The sequence below is a fragment of the Ipomoea nil genome, unplaced genomic scaffold (genome assembly GCF_001879475.1).
Source record: "Ipomoea nil cultivar Tokyo-kokei standard unplaced genomic scaffold, Asagao_1.1 scaffold2403, whole genome shotgun sequence".
Taxonomy (NCBI): Eukaryota; Viridiplantae; Streptophyta; class Magnoliopsida; order Solanales; family Convolvulaceae; genus Ipomoea; species Ipomoea nil.
Window position 1 is genome coordinate 1,319,441 of NW_017618831.1, and position 16,079 is coordinate 1,335,519.

Here is a 16,079-nt window from a genome sequence, read left to right on the forward strand (position 1 = left end):
TATACCCAAAAAAAAAAATAATAATAATAAACATATTGAGCTTGAAAATGATCATTTATTCCTTAAAATTCTGATTTTTTTTTAAATTTTTAATGCCACATATACTCTTTTATGTTCATTAGTTTTTGTGCAGTTTTCTTTCTTTCAGTTTTATATTTTATTTAGGCTAAGGAATTATATATGTCTCAAGAAATGTACAAACTTTTGTTGTTCTTTTAATTACTAAAAATAAAAAGATGTTTATACATTGTACTTGTGCTTTTCTACAGGGAGGCCGGTTCTAGTGAATGAGATCCAGGTACTCGTATACTTTACCCAAACTTTATAATATCATACATATTATTTTAAATTATATCACATATGTTTTTAGTGTTAATTTCATTTTTTATCTTAGATTTATATGTGTCCGATCACTTTGGGTTCTTTTTTTAAAAAAACATTCATGTTTGGTCCTAGTATTATTGTGTCATGACAATTTTTTATCCTCTATCTAGCATAAAATACAAAGTCAATTTGGTCTATTAAGTTGTAAGTGTTATGTCCTTTTGCTTTTTTTTTTTTTTTTTTTTTTTTTGTGGTCATAAATTTATATGCTTCATTTTATTCCTAGTCTTTTTTTTTTTTCTTCATAACATCAATGTTGGTCCTAACATTATTGTGGCATAATCATTTTGGTCATCCGTCAATAAATATGTTTAAATGACATTAAAAATAAAGTTATTAACAACTCAAAATGTTTACATGACATTAAAAATGAAGTTATTAACCACTCAAAATCCTCATTTTTTCTTCTTGGTAATCAAACTACAAGTCTTGTGAATTTTTATGAACTTATGTACTAGACTTAAGGTTTGCCATGAAGTAGACTTGTGATTTTTCAATTGCACTTAGACTTATATATTGATAACAATTTTATTGCCAAAAAGAAAAAAGAAAAAAAGGAAGAAGAGGATTTTGAGTGGTTAATAACGTGATTTTTAATGTCATATAAACATATTTGTTGACGGATGACAAAAAATGGTCGTGCCACAATAATGCTATGATCACAGAAAATGTTGTTAAATTATTATTATTATTTTAAAAAAAAAAAAAAAAAAAACTAAAAGTGGGATGACGTACACATATAAATCTAAAACCAAAAAAGGAAAAGTACTCAATACTTAGATTTGAATAGACCAAAATGTCCTTGTATTTAAACGGTTTTATTGAGAGAGGACCAAAAATAGTTATGCCACAATAATACTAGACCAAATGGATGTTTTTAGAAAAAATTAAAAACTAAAAGTAGGTTGATGCGTATAAATCTAGAATAAAATTAAAAATGGAATCAACTCTATATTTTTATATTCCTTAATATTTTGTATGAAGACCTATCCATACAGCAAAACCAAAAATATCTGACAAACTCCACTTTGACAATACTAATTAATAACAAGACATTGTCAATTTTTTTTTTTTTCCTTTCTACTTCTAATTTCTTGAATTTTAAATTTAATTTTCTTATAACAAGAAAGTGAGTAAATCGTGATTTTCAAAGAACAATAAAATAAATTACACAATTGTTATGATTTATGATTTTGAGACGGTATTTTCAATACTTAATAAAGTCATATCATTTTTCTTCCAGTTAACTACTACTTTTAATTTCAATTTGGCTTTAAAATCACTATTCAAAAAGTAATATCCAAAGAGCTAGAAAAAAAATAATGGAAACATCTTAAACATTTTACTAATAATTAGCATAGCCTCTAAAAGTTATACTTAATCTTGATGAATGATGATGTAGAAGAGGTAGAGGAAGATGGCGGATTACAACATACAGAAGATAGAGGTGGAGATGATGCAATGGTGGCAAAAAACAATAATAGAGGTACTTTATTCCATATTATGTTATTAGGAATATATACTCTTTAATATTTTATACAAACACATATCTCATGCATACATCAAAATATAAGTGTAAATAATAATTATTACATAATAGCATTTTTTAAAAATAAAAAGACTAAATGATGTAAATAATAATTATTACATAATAGCATTTAAAAAAATAAAAAAACTAAATGATATATTGATACTAGTATTTGCCCCGTGCGATGCACGGACAAAAATTTATAAGTATTGTTGTAATGTTATGATACAAAGCAGAATTAATTTTATTAAAAATGCAAGTATAGTTATACATTGTAATATTTAAATGTTAAGACAATAAATATGACAGAAAATGCATTCATATTGCTAATCTCATTTGCAATAATGATCTTACAAAGTTAAACAGTCAGAGAAAGATCCGGACCACCTCGTGGTTTACACAAAAAAATAATGATCTAACAAATCTATTAATATGCATTCACACTTAGGCGGGAAAATTTATTCCCTACTTAAACAATGGAATATAATTTATATCATATTCCTTATTTATTTTAGGCTACTTCCAAGCTTTTTCAATTTAAATTAGTCTATTTCGAGAATCAATTTCTCACTTACCCATTATTCGTTTTGAGCGTGTAGTATTTGTACCACAAAATAGCCACTTAAAATTGACGTTTTAGCTAAAATTTCCAACTTCCACACATGGTTATTGTCCTCTAGGATAGTGTTCAAGTTGCAATGTCAGAGCATAATGATTCAGGTGCTATATTCTTACACTATCATTTTAATTTTTCTATATTATAGAAATACTCTTTAATATAATTGAAGGGTGAATTCTAGTTCAGTTAAAATATGAGTTAAATGACACATTGATATATTTTTTTGTTGGTATACCAAATTGAAAGGTTTTTCATCTCAATTTAAAGTTTTACGTAGTAATTTATGTAACACTACACATTTATTACGGAGTATTTTATATATTTTATGCTCAAAATATATCAACTACCAATAATAAATGAATAAATCCAATGGTCTATTATAAAAATAAAAATAAAAAAAGATTTTTTTTTGCACATTATTTAAAACAAGTGTGTGCTGAAATAGTGAAATTATAGCCATCTTATTTTGCATTTGATAATTTCCACGTGCACTAATTTTTGTTCTTTTATTTGAGTAATGAATATTAACTCTTTATGATGTTTAAATAACAATAATTATTATGATAGTTATTATTAAAAGAAAATAAATTTTTTTAGTTGATGTGAAAGTGAGACCACATTTGAAAGAGGGGAGAAAATTGCATGAATGGTGAATAATTATAAATTTAGTGACATGACATTTTAAAACTGATAGAAGATGCATGGGTGAAGATAGCCTTATACAAAGCAATGCCCAAGAGAAAAAATAATTCGAACATGTTAAACAATTCTCAAAAGAATAGGACTAGTTAGGTACGTTAAAAAGTTATATTTAATCTTGATGATGTTGAATTTGAAGAAAATAGTGATGAATTACAACCTACAGAACATGAGGCTGCAATGGCAGAACATAGTGCTAAATCGCCTATTGAAGCAAGGCTTTGTAAAACTGTATTTGAGGCACCTAAAGTCCAGACTACTGAGAAGAGAAAAGCTCATACATTATCATCAGGTACCCATACTTCAATGTACCCAAATTATTCTGAACCATATTATTTTTCAATGTACCCAAAGGTAAAGGTTGTCGCGTTTCAAAATAAGCTTGTAGCTGTTTAACTTCTTTTTTTTTTTTTCCATATTTATCGATATTATTTTAAATAAATGACATCATTTACCTTTTCCAATTAAAATTAAAATCTTGGTAAAAACAGAGATTTATGCAAAAGGAAAGAAAAAAAAATTAATATATATCTATTATCTATTATCTATTATATATTATAAAAATAAAAACTTTTTTACTTTTATTTTAATTTAATATATATCTCCTATATATTATAAAAACAAAACTTTTTTTATAAATTAAATATATCTCAAATATTTAAAATATAAAAATAATATAATAATCACATCATTTAAATTTTATGAACATGTCCTTTTTTGTCTTTTCATATTTATCAGTTTATCAAAAAGTTAATTTTACCAAACACTTTTAAACATAATCAGCTAGTTAATATCATACAAAATAATTCTATGTTTTGAGAAAACATAACCTACTAATTTCAAAACTAAAAAAGATGCAAAATATTTTCTATCAAGATGTAGCTCAACGTAGACCATAATTCTCATAGAACAATGGGTTACACAATTTTTTTTTTTTTTTTTTTTTGGGTGCAACTGTGATTTTGAGATAGAATTTCCAATACTTAATAAATTAATTAAAGCCATACCATTTTTCTTCTAATTAATTTCTTTAATGCATGGTCATATATATATATATATATATATATATATATATATATATATATATATATATATATATATATATATATATATATATATATATATATATATATATATATATATGTGCGTGTGTGTGTGTGCCTATAATTTTTTTCTCATAAAAAAAATTGAATATATATCAAAGGAAAAGAAGGTGAAGATGAGGAAATGGGTGAATCACTTGATGGTGACGAAGATGTTGGAGAGTATGAAGCAAAAGAAAGTAATGCAGTTGAAGTTGCAATGTCAGAACATAATGATTCAGGTAACTTATTCTTACACTATCATTTTAATTATTCTATACTATATTAATACTGAGATATACTCTTTAATAATAATACATGAATATATTCTTTTGTTTGTATATTAAATCGAAAGGTGTTTCATTTCAATTAAAAGTTTTAACTTATATAACTCTACGCATTTATTATTTTATACTCGGTATATTTTATGTTCAAAATATATCAACCACCCAAAAATCCAATGGCATTTTTTTTTCATTTTTATTTTTATTTTTAATTTTAATTTATTTAAAAATTTTAAAATATATATATTTTAAAAAATTTCTACATGGCACTCGGTAACTAAGTAGCAAAAGGTTTTATTGAATCATTGGACAAATTGCACGAAATTGGTTAATTTAAGGATTCAATTGCATTTTTTAAAAAGTTAGTGCACAACTACATTATCGCGTGCAGTTCGATGACCTATTTGATCATTTTTTTAATAACCGTATTTAATAGTTTTACACTATTTTTTTAATCTTAAACACATATTGATAAAGAGTTAATCACCATTTTGGTAAACACATATTTTTTTTACTAATTTACAATAAGCATTTTCTAAAGAGTTAATCACGGTACCATTTTGGTCCCTCAATTGTTTCCTAACTGTTACTATAGTCCATAGTTTTCAATTTCAACCAATTTGATACTTGAATTATTTAAATTCATCAATTAACCTTTCCAAGGACCAATATGACATAATATTGTAATGCACAATCAACCATTACTACCTAAGTCATGCATAAATCTTAATTAGAGTAAATAATATGCCATATTATTCATGCATAAATCTTAATTATTAGAGTAAATAATATATTAAAATAATTAATATTAAATTGACGTGATAATTTTAACAAATTAAATGGATCACGTTAAATAAGTCAATATGTTAATAACATGAGCCATTTTAAAGATTAACCGTACCATTAACCCTTTATTTTCGACTCTACGTAAAGTTAACCAAAACTATTATTATTTGTTGATTAAGTATTACTATTTCGACTTTGAAAATATAAATTTGACTCTACCTGACATTGCTTAGTTGGAATATACAATATATTATCTTAAAAAGTACACCTCAACATCGGCAACAACTATCACATAAACCAATTGTGTTTTTATAATCTTTTAAAAAGTTGTTAAAATAATTGTAGTTTTAACTATTGTAATTAAAATATAAGGGAAATAAAAACCTCGATATAAATTCAATAAAATTAAATGAATATATAATTATACAAGTTAGTTCAAAGCTAAAATAGATGCAAAATATTTTTTATAAAATCTTATTAATCAAAAGCTATCTAACTCTATTACTATACAAAACATAAAACATGGATATTTATGTTATTTTAATACTTATTCTAGTTTTATCATTTAAACCAACCAAACATTATAATATATATAATTCATGAAGTCTATTTTTTATTTTTAGTGAATTAAACAATGGAATATAATTTATATCATATTCCTTATTTATTTTAGGCTACTTCCAAGCTTTTCCAATTTAAATTAGTATATTATAGTAATACTCTTTAATATAATTGAAGGATGAATTTCAGTTCAATTAAAATATGAGTTAAATAACACATTGATATATTCTTTTGTTGGTATACCAAATTGAAAGGTTTTTCATCTCAATTAAAAGTTTTAATTTATGTAACACTACACATTTATTACGGAGTATTGTATATATTTTATGCTCAAAATATATCAATTACCAATAATAATGAATAAATCCAATGGTCTATTATTAAAAAAAAAAAGATTTTTTTTTTTTTTTTGCACCTTATTAAAAACAAGTGCGTGCTGAAATAGTGAAATTATAGCCATATTATTTTGCATTTGATAATTTCCACATGCACTGTAACTAACTTTTGTTCTTTTATTTGAGTAATAATGAATATTAACTCTTTCTGATGTTTAAATAATCATAATTATTATTATGATAGTTATTATTAAAAGAAAATAATTTTTTTTTAGTTGATGTGAAAGTGAGAGTACTTTTGAAAGAGGGGGGAGAACGGTATGGATGGTGAATAAATAGAGAATAATTACAAATTTAGTGACATGACATTTTAAAACTGATAGAAGATTGCATGGGTGAAGATAGCCTTATACAAAGCAATGCCCAAGAGAAAAAATAATTCAAACATGTTAAACATTTCTCCAAAGTATAGGACTAGTTAGGTACGTTAAAAAGTTATATTTAATCTTGATGATGTTGAATTTGAAGAAAATAGTGATGAATTACAACCTACAGAACATGAGGCTGCAATGGCAGAACGTAGTGCTAAATCGCCTATTGAAGCAAGGCTTTGTAAAACTGTATTTGAGGCACCTAAAGTCCAGACTACTGAGAAGAGAAAAGCTCATACATTATCATCAGGTACCCATGCTTCAATGTACCCATATTATTCTGAACCATATTATAGATACTTTATGCTCTTTTAACATTTATTTTTTTAGTACTATTGACTTTGTTATAATGTAATATTTGTTCATAGCTATTTTCTTTCTCATGAGCTCCCATCAGGGAGAGCCACTTCCTGCCATTAGACTACAAGGTCATTGGCACTCTTTAACATTTCCTAATTATGCCTATTCAATAAGAAAAACACAAAAATATAATGCCCTTGTTACTAATGTATAATTACGGAATAACAATTTTAATTTTAATATATAGAAGACAATGCTATTCCAGTATGCTATTATACGCGAATTCTTTAAAATGTCTTTTACTACAATGTCTAGTAGCTTTCTACAAAAGGAAAGAGGGTGACATTTTTATCATATCAGATCAACGAGGTTAGAAAAAGAAGTAAAAATTACAAAAATGCATCTCAATTTTATTTTATGGAAATAAAAATTGTAGTCAAAGGTATATAAAAAGTGCAATGATGAGCAAAGAGAAATTATTTTGCTGTTTTCTTGTAGTGAATGAAGAAGAAGAGGAGGAGGATAAGCAAAGAAAGAAGGCTCATCTCGATAATAAGGTTCGTTGTACTTATGTTCCTTTCACCTTTAAAGATCTCCCATATTCCTTTGGTTAATTATTTATGATTGAAATTTGAATTGGACATGTTTATGGATATTCAATAAATGGTATCTTTATACAAAAAAATTTCGCTTACTTTTATTTTAAGTGTTTATGCGATGATGGCTCGATATATTTAATGTGCTCGACGAATGGCTATTTGAATACTTTGAAATGTGAACTTGATGTGATTGTGTAGCTTGTTTAATTTTTCTTGCCTATGCAGCTTGTTACTTAATTACCTTTTAAGTGTTGCTATATATGAATTAAATATTTGTGTTTGCAGGAAGATAAAATAATAAATTCAGGAAACCAAAATAAAGGAAAGAATGAGCAACATGATGGGAGTGGTGAGCTATTGGCTAACAATGTACAACCTCTGTTTGTTGATGATGATGCCTTCCAGCGTTTAGGGAACGATTGCAAACAACTATACAATTTGCTAAGACTGACTCCCAATATGGAGTGCATTGACGTGGAGTTAGATGCTAATATCTTCCACCATACCAACATGGAATGCATTTTTGTGATGATAGAAGACATTAAAGACTTGTTCACAATGAATTAGCTTGATATATCTATAATACAAGTCTTTATAATGTAAGTTTTCACATTTTATCAATTTAAAACTTCGAAGTGTTTTTGAATTTCTTATTTAATGTTTTTTAGGTATCTTTATCGGTTGTGCAAGGAATGTGAAGTTAGCTCAATCGGGTTTATGTGTCCGACACAAATAGCAAAAGCAAATGTTGACATGGATCTCAATGCTGTTATGGAATATCTTCGTAATACCATGTCCAAACTTCAAGATAAGACATTCATTTTAGCACCGTATCATCAAGTGTACGAAATTTTTTTTCTTCTTTATTTATATAACTTATTTTGAATTATTTGTAATTAAAAGTGTAATATACATGTTTATAAATTGCAGAAATCATTGGTTGTTGCTAGTGATTTGTACTAGTTCAAGAATGGTATATGTCTTAGATCCTATGCAATGTGATCGTGACCTAGAAATCAAGCCTGTGTTGAATATGTAAGTAAAACTGTCTCTGTGTGTATAAGTATTTTATAGTATGTTTGTTACGAGTATGATATCTATTAATCAGTAAATTGTTTATGTACATTAATGGCTTAACGCTATAGGGTATTCCGGACTTCTACGAATCAACGGGGAATAAGAGCAAGATCCAGTGTCAATTGGAAGAATATTAAGGTATAAAAATAAGAATTACATAAAATTTTTAGTTAATTAATTGTTTAGATCACGCTAATAATATTATATATATACACTTTGTAGTGTCCTCGTCAACCAGGAAATTCTGAGTGTGGATACTATGTTATGAGGTATATGTATGACCTATGCAGAAAATATTTTGCCAACACTTTGTTGGATGAGGTACACAAGAAGTGATAGAAACTAAGTATTTAAAAAAAAATCTTTTTGTTTAATTTAGAGTTTATTAATGATTACTAATTATTCATTCAAAATTTTTGTAGGCATTTCAAGAAACTAAAGCGTATTCCGATAAGGAAATAGACGAGATACGCAACATGTGGGCAAAACATTTTCTAAATGAGTGTGTATAAGCTATTAGCTGGCTTGTTTTTTTTTTTTTTTTGAAAACTATTAGCTGGCTTGTTAGTTGGTGGTCTTTGGAGAATATTTGCCTTATCTTTTAAATTACTTTCAAAGGGATGAAAATTTTGAAGATGCTCATATTTGGTACGGTGGTCGTAAGAATGATTTTCGTGTCGTGGATAATGATCTTCCTAGCAGTTTGAGGTGGCTTCAATTTGAATTCTATCATTTCACTTCATTACCACAAAACTTTGAATCATCGAAGCTTGTTTGTCTTTCTTTGCGGAATGGTTCTCTACAAATTTGCAGGATCACTCTGGTATATTATTCTAATCTGACTAGATACATATATGGTGTGCCTTTTTTTTTCCATCAAAGACTTTAGACTTGTTCTATATATGCTCCATCTTTTCTTTCAGAAATTAGACAAATTTATCTTTTCGGATCTTAGCTCTTCCAAATCTTTTTTAGAAACCCCCATTTTGATTGGATGGCAAATTTGTCGAAATTAAACCTTGGAGGCTGTGAGAATTTAAAAGTGGTCTACTCATCTATTGAAAATCTTAGGATCAGATTGAAGTTTGTTTTATTGAATGGCAGAGAATAGTATAATGTTATACATGCAGCATTGTCTGAAGATCAACCTGCTTTCACTATGTTATGAGGTATATGTATGACATATGCAAAAAATATTTTGCCAACACTTTGTTGGATGAGGTATGCAAGACGTGATAGAAACTAAGTATTTTTTTTTTTAAAAAAAATCTTTTTGTTTAATTTAGAGTTTATTAACGATTACTAATTATTCATTCAAAATTTTTGTAGGCATTTCAAGAAACTAAAGCGTATTCCGATAAGGAAATAGACGAGATACGCAACATTTGGGCAAAACATTTTCTAAATGAGTGTGTATAGTTTGAATACAAGTTATGATAAACACATAGAAGTTATTAGCTGGCTTGTGTCTTTTTTTTTTTTTTTTTTTGAAAACTATTAGCTGGCTGGTTAGTTGGTGGTCTTTTAAGAATATTTGCCTTATCTTTTAAATTACTTTCAAAGGGATGAAAATTTTGAGGATGGTCATATTTGGTGGTCGTAAGAATGTTCTTGTTCTATATATGCTCCATCTTTTCTTTCAGAAATTAGACAAATTTATCTTTTTGGATCTTAGCTCTTCCAAATCTTTTTTAGAAACCCCCATTTTGATTGGATGCCAAATTTGACGAAATTAAACCTTGGAGGCTGTGAGAATTTAAAAGTGGTCTACTCATCTATTGAAAATCTTAGGATCAGATTGAAGTTTGTTTTATTGAATGGCAGAGAATAGTATAATGTTATACATGCAGCATTGTCTGAAGATCAACCTGCTTTCACTCACCCTAATCCAATTATTATTGGGGAAGAAATACAAAGTGACCACAATTATCATACTGATAATGAAGAATATTATGAAACTACAACATCACAACAAGAACCGGGTAAATATATCTTTATAAATAACAATTATTATACCCCTTCATACTATCCTAATGTTCTATACTACGTTATAGATCCTTCATACTTTTATTGCCTACACGGAATGAGGAAGATGCAACAAGCAATCTACAATCAGTTGCGAGAAATAGCCCCAGATGATTTTGATGTTCAAAAATGGGGGCTGCCAAACGAACTACCTGATACTGAATCACAAAACGAAGCAGCTGGCAGCTCAATGCAAGGACCTGGTAGCTAGTCAACTTGAGCTAGGTACTGGGGAAGCAGAACAGAGTGAACCAAATCCTACTAATGAAGATTGTGAAGCTGAAGTTCATTCAAATATATGTGCACTCATACGGTGTTTTTGGAAATGCGGCTGATGAGTGGTTTTTGGAAACATGGTAAGTGTTTTACTAGTGGCATTGCAATTTGAGTGGTATTGGAATGTGTTGGCTTTGATTTTGTTCATTTTGTGGTCTCGATTTTGCAGGATAATGCTAGTGTCTTTTGAGGCGAGTTTGGAGTACGTTGGCTGTATTTTTGGTATGGAATTTGCAGGGTGTTTTGCCCTCAAGTGTGGTTGAAATTGCAGTTGGTATAATTGTGTGTTAATATCAGTGTTTTTGAAGTGTGTTGGTAGTATTTTTACAGTGGACTTTCTAGCATATGTGATATCTTCCACCATTTCTTTTAATTCAAAGGTCTCGAGTGAATTTTCAAACACACACACACAAAAAAAAAAAGGGTCTCTATGGCCCTTAGCTTGATCAGCTGGAAAAATGTTATGATTTTACTAGAGGAAGAACATATTCATGTTGCATGCCGTCAACTTTTTCCAAAATAAAATTGTAAGTGGGTCCTTATCATATTATGCACTAAGGACTCCTTTAGTTCATGGAATAATAGATTAGCATATAGAATATTAAATTATTGTAAATGTCAAAATTTCCTGTTTAATTAAAATTGTGGTATGTAATATAAACATATTTGGTTGAAGGGTTATTTTTTTTTAAGTATAGTAGTTATTTTAATTTAATACTAGTACTATATTTTCATGTATTTTTATAAATTTCAAAATTAAGGTTACAAACGTCAAAGATAAAGTAAAATTGACATTGTTAGAAGATGAAACAATAGTTAAAATGGCAAAATGAATAAAAAGAGTAATGAGATTTAAGATTATCTAAGAGATGAAAGTGCTGAGATTAACAAGAACAAGAAAAATAATAATGGCAGTAAAGGGTAAAGAAGACAAGATTTACGTGGTTCGGCAAAGTGCCTACATCCACGGGAGTGAAACAAATGGTGATAGTGATGACACAACCCCTTAGGGATACAACCAATATATTTATAGGCATCTAATCCCTGTACAAAGGGTCTATCCGTTTCACTCCTACTCCTAGTATGAGACAAACCCATATTCCTAATCCATATATGAGACAAACTCAACAATCTCCACCTTGGCGAATATGCTCTTTAGGAGAAAAGATAACTCAACAAATCCCCACCTTGACGAATATGCTCTTTAGGAGAAAAAACTTATCTCACCATCTCCACCTTCACATATATGCCATTTAGGAGAAAAGACTATCTCCACCTTCACAAATATGCCCTTTAGGAGAAAAAGATAACTCAACAAATTTCCACCTTGACGAATATTCTCTTTAGGAGAAAAGACTTATCTCACCATCTCCACCTTCACATATATGCCTTTAGGAGAAAAGACTATCTCCACCTTCGCAAATATGTCCTTGGTTCAGCAATGTGCCTACATCCACGGGAGTAAAAGTATTATCTTATTATTTGTGATGGTGATCTATGTGATGAGATACATTCAATATATTTATAGGCATATAATCTCCCTTTCACTCTTATTCCTTATATGAGACAAACTCATATTCCTAATCAATATATGAGACAAACTCAACAGAAAGGTTATTACATTTCCTTCAAAATGAGTAAAAAGAAAACTTGAATCAAACATAAAAATGTTATTATATATATATATATATATATATATATATATATATATATATATATATATATATAACCAATATAATTAACATTTGTTATTTTAAATAACTTAAACCAGACACCCCTACAAGAAAAATTATAGTAAGATTTATTCTTTCAATTTTCAAATTAGAGTGGTTAAATGAAATTTTGAAGATTAATTGGAGACCGGAGAGATAATGGAAGCAACAAAATTTATGCTGAGTTAACTATAAGATATCTTGTTAAACAAACTCAAGAATAAATTTGTGATTTGATCCTTAATGTTTGAGCGATAGTATTTAGGAGTACAATTTCAGGTTTTTACTTTCTATTTTTTTTTTTTTTTATAACTATGTATCATGTTTTAATTTATTTAAAAAACAAAGTTAAACACTATTATTATTCATTTATTTTTCTTTACTTAATAAAATGTATATATGTGATATGAGTATATCATTTTTCAATAATAATGGAATCTTCAATTTGGACCCAATTTTCACAGAGTAATCATGTGAGAGTTGTTTCTCTCTCCACAGAATTATCTACTTTTTATAAAGGAAACATCAATTATTCCATCCACTTTATGTTGGGGTGGGACTGAGATGTCAACTCGAAGCTGCTATGAAATTTCAAGGATGGACTCGGATGACTTATTGTACTCTTAAGATCGGTTTAGAAATTCGAAAAATGACTTTTAAATTTTTTTTTCTGAGTTTTCAGTGTTTGGATATAGTAGAAAAATTCATTCAACAAAAAACATTTTTCATTAACAAGAAAATGTAAACATTTTTGTGAAAAATGACTTACGCCAAATTTTGATGTAAGTCATTTTTCGCCAACACTCAAAACATAGTTGCATTTGCTGCCATGGTTGCCTTTGATTCCTCAATTTTCATCCATTCTTCTATTTTTCAGAATACAACCAAACACTGAAAATGAAAATATTTTTTAAAAAATGAGTAAACATTTTCCAGTAGTCTGTCCTTTTGTTTTCTAATTAAGTAGTGGTCCTAGTTGACAATTGTCTTTTATGAATTATTGCTTCAACTTTTGAGGTGGAGTGGCGCCTACCCATGTGACCCAATTCCATAGAAATTTAATTTGGGTGTTGACTACTGAGACGACTTAAGCAATTCAAGTATGGCTATATGTATTCTTAACTCCGATCCGATACCTTAGTTTGTTGTTCGTATGCTTTTGATTCTTCTTCACTCTACCTAATTACTTCCCTCAGCTTTATGTTTCTGAGGAACCCAATATAATTTCCGGCCATATCAAATAAATCTATGGCTTGATGGCTTCTACCTCTTCTACTCCTCCCCGCACAATAAATTATGATGTTTTCTTGAGTTTTAGAGGTACAGATACTCGGAAGACTTTTGTGGATCACCTTTACAACAAATTACTAGAAAAACGAATTCGCACTTTCAAAGACGATGAGGAATTGGAGAAAGGACAACGTATTGAGAAGTTGCTACAAACTATTAAAGAATCAAGATTTGCAGTTGTTGTATTCTCCAAAGACTATGCATCAGCCAAATGGTGTTTGGAAGAAATTGCAACAATCATGGAATGCCAACAACAGTACGGCCAGGAAATTATGATACCCATTTTCTATGATGTGGAGCCTTCAGTTGTGCGCTATCAAACAGAAAGTTTTGGTGAATCATTTAAGAGACATGAAGAAAAGAATACAGAGAAGGCGAAGGTGAAAAGATGGAAGGAAGCGTTGAAAAAGGGTGGCGAAATCTCAGGGTATCATCTGCAGAATGACTTCAATGGGTATATATGCTTTCGATCTAACTTCTTCTTCCTCTGTTCCTTCATTTTTACACATGTCGTATGCTTTAGTTTTTTACTATTAAAGTTTTATTTATTTATTTAATGCGAGTAGTGTTACTATCTAGTTTTTAAGAAAGAAGAAGTAGTAAAAATAGTATGTTGTCCATTCCTATTACAATTTACAGACTTTAAGGTCATATCATTATCAAAATGTGCAATTAAACACATCAACTCACGATTTTAGCGTTTTTCACCCCGTTAGCTGGTTACTCCTTCGGTAATCTTGAAGTGATGGGTTTAATTGTGACATCTCATGATCATTTTAAACTCGGGGTTTTTAAAGAATTAGGACCACAAATGGTTATTTTTTAAAACACGGAGAACCATTGGAAGTTTGGAGGTATTAACTCTTTAAAAACAAATTTGGACGCATGTATACTAACAGATTGCATTTGAGAGTATCATGTGAGAGAGACTAAATTAACAATATAATATCTAAACAATTGGGGATCAATAGTGTTTATATTTAAAGATACGGACCAAATTTTATAAAAAGTAATAATTGAGAAATTAAAAATGCATTCTACCACATTCATTGAGAATTGAAGAACACCTATGTACAACTTCTTTGATGAAGTATGGAAATTTTACATTGATGTCTCATGGCTTTGGTGAATATAGAGGGATCTGTCCCATAATCTGAGTAGCATTGCTTGAATTCTATTAAGGCTAGCTGAGTATTCAATTGCATGTTTCAATTATTTAATTTGTGTTCAATATTGTCAGGTTTGAAGGAAAATGTGTCGAAAAAGTTACTCACGACATATTTAATCGAGTGAATCTTTGCACTCAAGCCTCCTCAACTGTCCTTAAAGACAATTTCGTGGGTTTGGAAACTAGGGTTGGCTATGTGGGTAACTTGTTGACACTGGAACCTGATGATGTTCAATTCATTGGGATTTGGGGTATGGGAGGTATTGGCAAGACAACAACTGCAAGGGCGGTCTTTAAGAAATTTTCAAGTCAATTTGATGGAGCTTGTTTTCTTGCCGATATTAGACAACATAAAATCATTCAATTGCAAAAGACCCTTTTAGAAACAATACAAAATGTGAAGATGGAAATAAGCGATGAGTTTGATGGAATGGAGAAGATACAGAGATGGCTTGGAACGAAAAAGGTTTTGATTGTTCTTGATGATGTAGACCATGTGGAACAATTACAGAATTTAGCCGGATATTGTAATTGGTTTGGTAGGGGTAGTAGAGTGATTATAACTACAAGAGATGCGGGGGTATTGCGTTCCCATGGAGTTGATGAGAAGCATATATATAAAGTAGAAACATTGGGAAATGAGGAAGCTATTCAACTGTTCTGTTTGTTTGCATTTAAAAAGGAAGCTGCACCTGGTGTCGAAGAACTCTCTGGATTAATAGTGCATTATGCTATGGGTCTTCCATTAGCTCTCAAAGTTTTGGGCTCTTATCTTTGTGGACTAGAGACTGCTGAGTGGGAAAGCACTTTAGAGAAACTCAAGGACACCCCAAATGATGATATTCATGGGAAGCTTAAGATAAGTTTTGATAGACTAGATCCCAAAAATCAAAAAATCTTTTTACATATTGCATGCTTTTTCA

At 29.0% G+C, this 16,079-nt stretch overlaps 1 protein-coding gene and 1 long non-coding RNA gene across 2 annotated transcripts in view; both read left to right on the forward strand.

Annotated features, from left to right (window-relative positions):
* LOC109152249 overlaps positions 1-16,079 on the forward strand; it is a 131,546-nt gene that overhangs the window by 37,951 nt on the left and 77,516 nt on the right. The window lies entirely within an intron of this gene.
* LOC109152257 lies at positions 3,497-7,921 on the forward strand. Its single transcript, XR_002049372.1, has 3 exons — positions 3,497-3,522; positions 7,508-7,566; positions 7,894-7,921. It is a non-coding gene; the product is annotated as an uncharacterized LOC109152257 (long non-coding RNA).